This window comes from Hemicordylus capensis, chromosome 5, assembly GCF_027244095.1.
Source record: "Hemicordylus capensis ecotype Gifberg chromosome 5, rHemCap1.1.pri, whole genome shotgun sequence".
Taxonomy (NCBI): Eukaryota; Metazoa; Chordata; class Lepidosauria; order Squamata; family Cordylidae; genus Hemicordylus; species Hemicordylus capensis.
Window position 1 is genome coordinate 37,918,570 of NC_069661.1, and position 10,706 is coordinate 37,929,275.

Sequence of the window (10,706 nt, forward strand, 5' to 3'; positions counted from 1 at the left end):
GCTTCCTATAGGCATCTCGTGGGCCACTTTGTGAAACAGGATGCTGTACTAGATAGGCCTTGAGCCTGATCCAGCAGGGCTGTTCTTATGTTCTTAAAGTGTTCTGGGCCAACAAAATATTCCAGCTGCTCCCCAGAAATTTGGACACCACAACACATGCAAAAAAAAAAAAAAAGTTGTTTGGTCTCTAATATAGTCTCTGTTCCTCCTAAAGCAGAAGAAGGAGGAGGAAGGGGGGGGGGAGTCATCTGGTCCCCAAAATAGTTGAATGTTCTCTATAAATTTCCCTAGTTGACAATAGTTAACTGATAAGGAACCATAACGGATATCTATTTTTCCTGTGGCAACACTCTTTAAGGGGAGTGAAGAAGAGAATGTTAGGAATATTGTTCATGTTCACTGTTGAGGTTTCTGTTTGAAATTAGCACACGCATTTATAATGGAGGAACTGTTCTAGAGATCTTAAAAATTGCCAATTTCAGCCCCTCAAACATGCTACGTCTGAGTCTGGGTTGTAGCTGTTATTGCATGCCACCCAGTTAGCTAGAAGTTCTATAAGAAAGACCTTGAGTGTGGATAATTTCTTTAAACAGTTGCTTCTAATGCAAGATTAATGTCCAAGAATGTGTATAACAGAACAGTAACTTTTGAACAGACAGAACAGAAAAGGTTACAGTGAAAAGCTGGTGGATCAATCCCTGGAATGTAAAGCAGCAAGGAGCAGAGACTTAAAATGTGAACTTTTATTCTTTCCACATGTATTTGTAGAAAAATGGATACGTTTCAAGTTCCAATTTTTTCTATCACAAAAAAATGTGATGTGTTTTTTCTTTCTTCTCTTATTGATTTTGTTGTTTGTTTTAATATCAATTGTTCTTCTACAGACAAAAATTGTAGATAGCCATACCATGGTTCACTAGAAAAAATAATCCAAAGCTGGGCAATATCTCATAAATATACCACCCTACTTTGGCTATGTTCTTTTGCATTAGGATTTATATGAAGCAAAACCATTTATGATGTTTTTAAAAGTAGAATTTCAAAACAGGGCATACATACATATTTTTAATGGTGCTGGGATTTGCATTGGGAACTCAAGTAGAATAGGAAATACCTGGTGCTCAGTGCTGGATTGGCACATCCAACATTTGTGCTTCATTTCCCAACATCCAGAACCACTTTGCACATGCAGAAAGAATGTGCTTTTCTGAGAAAGAATGACACTTTATAGCTTACAAATATTTTCTGTTTTGTGCGCCTGTGTCCATCCTGCAGAAGAAAACAGAGTCCTTGCAGATGAAGAGTTCAGTGTATGCAGTAGAACTGTTGGATCACAACCATAGTATTTGTACATGTGGGTTGGTAGCAGGAAAGATCTTTGTCAGTCCTGTTGGGACAGGGGTCAACCTGACACACCACCAAGCAGGGCTAAATAAACAGATTTAAGATGGTTTTGTTAAAGTCTTATTAAGAATAAGTAAACAAAATCAGCTTAAATCCACATGCCCTGTTTTAACTGGTGAATTAGGTTGCTATCAGATGAAGTCCAGGTAATCTGCCATAAGTGGTTTGAGGATCATCGACTCAACTGGCAAAAGGGAAATTGGTCATGATTCTCAACAGGGTTGCATATCATATTCCCAATTAGTTAATAAAAGATGGATAAATACACATGACTGTCATAGGGTTCCAGTGAGATATTGGAGTTGTAAACACACTTATTTATCCTACTGAGTGGAAACAGTGCTGCAAGAAAGAGGATTAGGAGAGAACAGAGTTTCCCCGGAGTCTAGGTGAAATCAGATGCTAAGGACTGTTAAGACATGGGATTTTATTTGTTTTATTTATCAATATTTTTTGAGGAATAGCAAAGAAAAAAACTTGCAACGTATATCTTACTACTCAAGTCCTATGCATTTCAACTTTAGGGGTGCATTGCCTGTAATAACAACCCAGCTGAAGTGTGAATCCCTGCTCTTCTGCAATCTGTAAATACGGACCAGATGTGATGGAAGGAACTCAGGTTGCTGTCTCTGAATGCTATGCACAGCCCAGATGCAATCTCTGGTGGGACCACTTTGCAGATCAATTTCTCAAGGTCATAAAAAATAAATGTGAGCATTCTTGCAAGAGTCCGTTAACATTTGTACCACTGCATTATGCATAACTCTTACCCTCTCTGGGCATGGATAAACTTTGCTAGATTCCATTAGGCGTTTTCACTTTATGTTACTGAGAACTGACAAAAGAAGTTCAGAGACGTGTCCCTTCAGTCAGAAAGAGAAAACAGTTGTGATTTTTGAAGCCTTCTGTGTGTATTCTATCAGAGATTTCTCTCCAAAGGTCCACTTTGCTGGGATCTTTCTTGACATTTAGCTGATTTAGTATGATATGTGATTCCTGAAAGTCTTCTTCCCACATTCCATCAAAGGGCCAAACGACACATTATATAAAACACATTATTTTGAAGGCCACCGTGCATGCCCAATGGGCCTCTGTGTGGCCAGGGTCTCACAGAGGCCCTCACCAAAACTTCTTATATTTGTAAAATGTGACAATCTGTCAGTCAAACTTTTCAAAGAAGATCCCTTGTGAATTTTATCTTTTGTCCCACTGATGCTACACACATAACTACGCATCTATCTGTTTCACAGTCCCATAGGTATATTCTCAACCCCCTTAAAGCTATTCAGAAATCAACATGCATCTGCTTGTGAACAGGTCTTGCACACTTATGTTAAAAAGATCCCTTGCCACCTTCAAATTCCATGCGCAGTCCAGCAGTTGGGAGAGGAAGAAGTATCAATGGAAAAGGACATCTGTACAGTTAAACAGAAAATAAACAATATCTATGAGGAATAACACATACTACACTAGAAACAAAATGTTAAGCGTGTATTCCTGTGCAGGACTTTTAATTCCTGAAAGGCAACACAAAAACAGAACGAAAAGGTACCTTCTGTGCTATTTTCTTCCACCAGAGGGCACACACTCTTACCTTTTAAAATATTTCTGACTGGGCTCTCGCTGCATTTTCAATCTTATACAAGATCCATCAAAGTCAGAAAGAGTTTAAACACATGCCTTCCTTTCACCTCCAAGGTCTGTGCCCTTCCTCAGCATGCAAAAAACCCTTACACGTTCCTACAATGTTTTTCAGAAGGTTGGTCCTCTTAATCCACTGTAGCAAAAATAAGGCAGTGGCCTTAAAAACTTTTTTAAAAATGTATTTCTGTACAAGGGTTTGTGGGCTACAGTTCTTTAGAGACCCTTAATGACATCCACCCCCACCCCCCACACACATATAGGTGGAAGAAACCAATTTTTAGCTGAACATTTCAGCTTCACAACCACACACACACACACACACACACACACGCATGTAGTTTTGAAGCCAAAATGTTCAACTAAAATTTGGTTTCTTCTAATTGTATCTCTGTTGATACGTGTGCATGCACACACTCACACACATACACACACATATTTATGTGTGGAGGCATGCAGGCAAGACATTTAGAATCAGAAAATCAATAGGGAAATAGATTAGGGACCCCAACAGTAAATGGATCTAGACTTAACTTCCAAATTTTACCAACCATCCCTCCCTACCGCCCCCATACCTGCCAACATGTCCCTATTTTTCCATTCAGGTGATGCCTCCTTTTACCAATTGTCACCTTGTCCTATATCTACTGATCTTATATGGGATGTGCGAATTGATTCAGGTACAAAATGATTTGTACTCGAATCTGGCTGATTCGGGCAATTTGTAGACAGAACAAATCGCCCCTGTGTTCAATTGCCCAGATTCAGACCCCCCCCCCCCCCAAATTCAGAGATTTGGACCTTCATTTTGTGGTCAAAGTGGGTTGTATGGTAGTGCCCAATGGGTGGAAGCTACCACCAAAATTTTAAAGGAATTGGGCAAAGGGGTGATTTTTAAAAAAATGAAGTTTGTACGTCTTTCCCCCATAGAGAATAATGGGGATTTCAGCAGACTTATAGCTCCACGTGGGAGGAACCAGGGTGGGTTGTGGTGGGTGGTAATGCCCAATGGGTTCAAGAAAGCTACCACCCAGATTTCAAAGAAATTGGGCAAAGGAGTGATTTTTAACAATTTTTTGAAGTTCATGCGTCTTTAAACCATAGGGGAAAATGGGGAATTTCAGCAGCCTTAGTGATAGGGATGCCCTATCACTGTTCATCTTTGTTCATTCATAATCTTCTCTGGTGCAAAATGATAAATAAACTTAGAAAGGATCCGTTCTCATTTCCTACCAGAGAATCTACTCTCAGAACACCTCAGACACTGAAAACAACAAAACCTAGTGCCCCATGGGCTTGTGGGTTTGGGGGTGGTTGACACCCTATGAGCACTACACCATAACCCACTCTGGGCCACCTGGTGTCCCCCAAGTAGAGTTATGGGGCTGCTGAAATCCCCATTATTCCCTGGGGGGAGAACCTAAAGATGTGCAAACTTCAGAAAAAAATTAAATATCACCTGTTTCGATTTATTTGAAATCTGGGTGGTAGCAGGCACCCATTGGGGCACTACCCCTCTGCCCCTGAAACCCCTTTTCTGCCCCAAATCTGCCACAAAGATATGCCAAATTAAACAAATTCTTAAAAATAGGCCCTTTGTCCAATTTCTTTGAAATCTGCATTGTAGCTTCCTTGCACCCATTGGGCACTACCACCCACCACAACCCACTCTGGGCCACCCTGGTTCCCCCCACATGGAGCTATAAGTCTGCTGAAATCCCCATTATTCTCTATGGGGAAAAGCTTAAAGATGCACAAACTTCAATCCCCCCCCCAAAAAAAAATCACCCTTTGCCCGATATCTTTGAAATTTGTGTGGTAGCTTCCACCCATTGGGCACTAATACCCACACCACTCCTTTGCCCCTGCAACCCCCCTTTCCCCCCAAATCAATTCAGATTCAGAAAATTCAGGAACAAATTTAATCTGGGGTGATTCGGGGGTGGGGGGCAGATTTGGACCCAAAACAAATCAAACTGAATACAAACTGAATCGAAAAAATTGATTCATGCACATCCCTAGATCTTATATGTTTAATTTAACACCTTTCTGTTTTAAATAGAATCACCCAGGGCAGCTAACATCTATAATTCATAAAATAACATTAATTTTTAAAAAAATAATAAGGGAGACTGCCTCACCTCGCCTCATAAAAGGACTGCCCTGGCTCACCTGTGCCACTTCTAGGATTGCCTTTTTGTCCCCCTGTCTTTATTAGCAGCTTGATGATCTGCAGACATAGCAGATGATGCAGCTCATCTCCATGCTTTGAAACATCCCACCAATGGGAATTCAGCATCACATGCTGATTTTTGCAACATGAGCAAGTAAGACAGCCCCCCCCCCCATTTTCTTCACATTATTGTATGGAACAGGATGGTGGACTCTGTCTTATATTTATATCAATGATGGTTTTAGAATTTAATAGTCCATCTTGTTTGTGTTGTGATGACGTGGCATCCCAGTCATGCTGGAATGCTACTTATGAATCATTGGTCTGCAAGCTGAATATAGGAGAAAGCAAGAGGACAGTTTTTGAAGAAGGGGTTGGTGGTGAAGGTGAACAGAAAAGGCAGAGGAGATCCTCCAGTGACTTCCAGGATCATTTGAGAATGTTCCCTCAGGGCATACCTCACTTGCTGGTGTGCTGGCTGCTTAATTATTTACACCTGCATACCCTAGCAGCCAGGGTGGGATTCCTTTGAAGCAACCAATGGTATTAAAAGGCTCGAAGCTCAAGTGACTTTTCAATTAGCCAAAGTGGTGTTTTGATACTAGAAACTGGTGTACACACACACACACACACGTACGTACACGTAATTATTTGTGAATGAATGGTGGTTGTGTGTTTATTCCCAATGAAGTAGTAAACCTTATTTGTGCAGATCCAAATAAGATCAGACTTTGGACCAATTGATATGATCCTTTGTCGGGGGAGTTCTTAGGGAATTTTTGGAGAACTGTATTTTGTTTACTGTTCAGATTTAAGCAAGATTAAAGACTCCCCCACTGAAAGAATTATTGTGCTAAAACATAAATGATTGATTATGTCAATGCATATTTATATGTACTCATATCCCTATGAAGACAGGAACTTACTCTTGTAAAAAAGACGAAAAGCTACAGTTTGAAACATTTCTATATTTCTGTGGCTATATTGTGGTTTTAAAGACAGGAGGAATAAAAAGGTTTGCCATATTATCATTGTGGGATGTGCATACCTGCCAACATGTCCCTATTTTCCTATTCAGGTGAATGGAGAAATAGGGACATGTTGGCAGGTATGGCTGTGTAGAGTTTGCTCTGGTTACTCATCGCACAAATGAGTTCATACAAGACGGAGCATAGCTTAAAACATGTACAGTTTGGCTACCAAAGTGATACTCTGCTTACCACATGATGAGGGGAATGAGTGCATGTGCTCGTTCCTCCTCCTGGTGCACCATTCCACATTGCATAATTGCATGAGGGGATACATTGCCCAAACTACCGCTCACCTGTTTTAAATACTACATTACAATCACGTTGTTGTGTGAAGCTGTGAGGGAGAATGAGATGTGCTGCCCCTCTTTGTGTGGTGGTTGGGGCCAGTGGATTTTTCTTTGCTCACCTTGTATTAGCTTGGTAATAGAATGATTTCTTTATGAAAGGTTTGCCAAGAAACTGTGCCATCTTCTGAGCCGAGGCTTGAAAAATTCCTCTAAACCCACCAGGCAATATTTTACTCAGTTTTCCAGCAGTGGCAGCAGGGTGACAAGTAGTAAACTGTGGGGGTGGGGGGGTGTTTCTTGCTTTCTCAGTCTGTTGCACTCACATAAGGCAAGAAACCTTTTTTCCCCATCCTTGCTCCCTCCCCTTTGATGTTGTAAGTGACCTGATGGACTGGGTCCTAAGCATGCCAAGAGTGCTGTGGCGAAAAGAGGGAACTACAGTCTTTGCAGGGTCTATTGCAATGGGAACTGGGAGAAGGCATTCTGGAAGTGGGATGATCATGCACATTCCTAATCATGTGTGAGCAAGAGTCAGCTCAATCACATTGAGGCTGCTCATGTGGTGTGCCAGGATCCGTGCAGATCTCAGCGCTCCTGCCCAACCTAAGCCCAGATCTGCTCTCAGCTGAAGTTACAGGATCAAGTGCTCCCTTAACTTGGCTGCTGGGCTCGTGTGTCTCCTCAGGCTCCATGGAGCTCAAGGAGACACAGAGACGGGTGCCTAGAGTGCCTGTCTGACAGGAGAATCCCCCAAGACACCGTGATCATTGTGTGGTGCCTTGTGGCATACATGGTGGCTGGGAAAATGAGTCCCAGCCTCTGTTGATCCATGCTGCTCCTGGCAGCATGGGTCATGTAGGCACATGGCTTGCATGCTGAAAGAACACAGACCACTTGTCTGGGGAAAAATAGGTTGAACCCTGCCTTCCAGCCCTATGGTGTTTGCTAGCTTTCCAAAGCAAAATGTGCTGTGCTTGATTACAGCAATGTGCTGTGCTTGATTGAAATGTGCTGTGCGAAAATACCTGCTTAATTGCAAATTTTGTAGGCCTCAAAGTCTGCTGTTTTTAAAAGGACAATTTGTTGTTTCAGTGTTAACATCTTCTGTAATGGATTGATGTCAGATTCCACCCTTGGACTTTTCTTTCCTCTTCCTTTCAGTTTGGGTTTGGTCCAGCAATAAAAAAGTATGTTCATCTGACTGCAGATACAACTGAATAGGAGTTTAATTCTTCTGGAATACAGGGCCCTATGCAAAACTATTTTTAACCTTACAGCTTTTCCTCTACAGTGTTTTTTGTTTTTTTTAACATTTCCTAGAAGCAGGTATTGAATCATGTATTTATTTATTTTTGTTTAAACATTTAGCCTGCTTTTTCACATAGATTCAAGATAGCTTACATCTTGGAACTATTTTCTCCATGCAAACCACCTTATGTAAACAGGCCCTGAGTTGAACCCATGGGGTATGATTTAGGCACTATATAAAAATACTACTCTGACTTCTGTTTTTCCTGCTTCTACTACTACTGCTACTAATGCTACTTCTAGTGGCTGACATTCTCTGCAGAACTACATAAGTGGAAGTATCCCTGCAGAGATGCAAACAGATTGAAGCTTAACTGCCTTCCAGTCTTTCTCCACAGCCCAAGCAGCTATGGAGTAGGGGAAGGGCATGATTTTTGCTGCTCTCTTCCCCCTCAAGAAACAGTTTTTATTTCCAGGAATCTGTCCCTGAAGGTTGCACAGCACTCAGGGACAGATCCTTGGAAGTAAAAACCCCAACAAAAATCACATACCCTTTTAGTTTATGGCAGGGTCAATTGCAAAGGTGTCCAATATCTCCTGTGCTTCCATTAGGATGGATCAGTTTCAATTTGTGACTCCTGAGGATGTGGACAGACTCCTTGGAGGTGTTCAGCCTACCACTTGTTCTTTGGATCTATGCCCAATGTGGCTTATAACATCTAGCTGGGAGGTTGTTAGAGATGGCCTAGTTGACACCATAAATGCCTCGCTGAGGGAGGACAGGGTGCCTCCATGTTTGAAGGAAGCAATTGTGAGGCCTTTGCTTAAGAAGCCTGCCCTGGAGCCCTCAGTGATGGATCATTATAGGCCAGTCTCCAACTTCCCTTGAGTGGGCAAGGTAATTGAGAGGGTGGTGCCTGATCAACTCCAGGCAGTTTTGGATGACCCTGATTATCTAGCTCAATTTCAAACTGGCTTTAGAGGAGGCTATGGGGTGGAGACAGTCTTGATTGGCCTGTTGGATGATCTGTACCAAGGAATGAACAGAAGGAGTGTGACTCTTTTGGTTCTTTTGGACCTTTCTGCAGCTTTCAATACTATTGACCATAGTATCCTTCTGGATCGCCTGGAGGATTTGAGAATAGGTGGCAGTGCTTTGCAGTGGTTCCATTCCTATCTCTCCAGTAGATTCCAGATGGTGTTGCTTGGAGATAGTTGCTCTCTGAAACTAGAGCTATTGTATGGTGTCCTTCAGGGCTCTATCCTATCTCCAATGCTTTTTAACATCTACATGAAACCTCTGGGTGATATCATCAGGAGATTTGGAGCAGGGTGTTAGCAATATGCTGATGACACCCAAATCTATATCTCCATGACATCATCATCAGGAAATGGCATAGCCCTCCTAAATACCTGCCTACAAGCAGTAATGGACTGGATGAGAGATTTTAAATTGTAGCTGAATCAAGCATGACAGAGCCAGGGGCGTAGCAAGGTTGGAGTGGGCCCAGAGACAAGATTTTAAAATGCCCCCCCAAGTCCAGGGCCTCCGCACACCCCAGGCCCCCAAGGATTTAAGTCTGATATTCCAAAATAAGTATGCTGCCTGCAAATACATTTCACTGAATACACACACACGTCACAATATATAGTGATATACATTGAGTACTATACATTTGTATTACTTTTAATGCCTAGAACACACTAGAAAGATGAATTATTAAAATGGGCCCCTCGCTGCAGATTAGCAAAGGAGACTTTCAACCATGCAGGGTGAACCTATGTTTGTTTTCTCAGAATTCTGAACAAATTCAGTCAAGTTTGATTGCAGGAGGTTTTTCACAGGAGGCTTTTAAAGCCCTTTAAGACACATCTCCTCTGGAATGGAGGTGCTGCATTCACATGTTGGCCAGATTTACCCTGAAGTCCCTGCAAGTTATTGGGGAGCAGTGAACACACAAGAAAAATAAAATAAAAGCACCACACATGCTTCACAGTTCTCACTCAGACCTTCTGGGTTGCAAAACAACTTGATCATAAGTGCATTTATAAATGAATGAATGAATAAATAAAATTAATAAAATACTGTTCCAGAAGTTTTTGCAATTTTCTGCCATGAAACAAGCCACTTATAGGACTTTTTAGATAGTTTTTTTTAAGTCAGCAAATTTTCCAAGCTGTTTCAAAATAAATATTCAGAGACTTCTCGGTCCCTCCCCCCCCATATCCAAGCCCTATGGCAAGCAGATCCCTATATATGGGGGGCGGGGCGGGAAAGGTAACCACAAAAAGGAGTTCACACTCTACCTGGCAAATGCTGGTCTGGGTTAAGCAGGGCAGCAAGGGGTCTTCTGCTGCAGAGAACACTCTGGCTGCCTCCTCCTTCCTGGCTTGCTTGGGCCCTACTCGAGTTCAGGCTTCACTGCGGCCTACACGGAGGCCTCCGTGGAAGCCCCGCCCACCCGCCGATCAGCTGAGAGGCGGGAGAAAAGGAGCTCTTTGCAGCTTGCCTGCTTCTTCCATTGCGGGCCAGCAGAACAAGCAGGAGAGACGGCGAAGAGGGCAAGTGGCTGAGGGGCTATGGGGCTGGGCAGGGGGCAATGGGGAGTCACATGAGGTGCCTCTGGGGTGCCCCTCCAGGCAGTGGGGCCCCCAGACAACTGTCTCCCCTTGCCCTATCATTGTTACGCGCCTGGACAGAGCTACTCATAAGAAGGGATGTAATAGATCTTCCTTTTCTGAATGGGAAGAAATAGGTACAGAGCTTGGGAGTACTTCTGGACCCACGCCTCACTCTGGTTTCTCAGGTTGAGGCTACAACCAGGAGCACATTCTATCAACTTTGGTTGATATGACAGCTACATCTGTTCCTTGAAGATAGGGGTCTCAGAACTATGGTGCACTCTCTGGTAACCGCCAGCT

General features: G+C 42.6%; 1 long non-coding RNA gene across 1 annotated transcript; it reads right to left on the minus strand.

The window, feature by feature from the left end:
* Positions 1 to 1,824: 1,824 nt before the first annotated feature.
* LOC128327744 (uncharacterized) lies at positions 1,825 to 10,299 on the minus strand. The gene is made up of 2 exons (XR_008308756.1): positions 10,092 to 10,299; positions 1,825 to 2,819 (listed from the first exon to the last, which is right to left on the minus strand). It is a non-coding gene; the product is annotated as an uncharacterized LOC128327744 (long non-coding RNA).
* Positions 10,300 to 10,706: the final 407 nt, after the last annotated feature.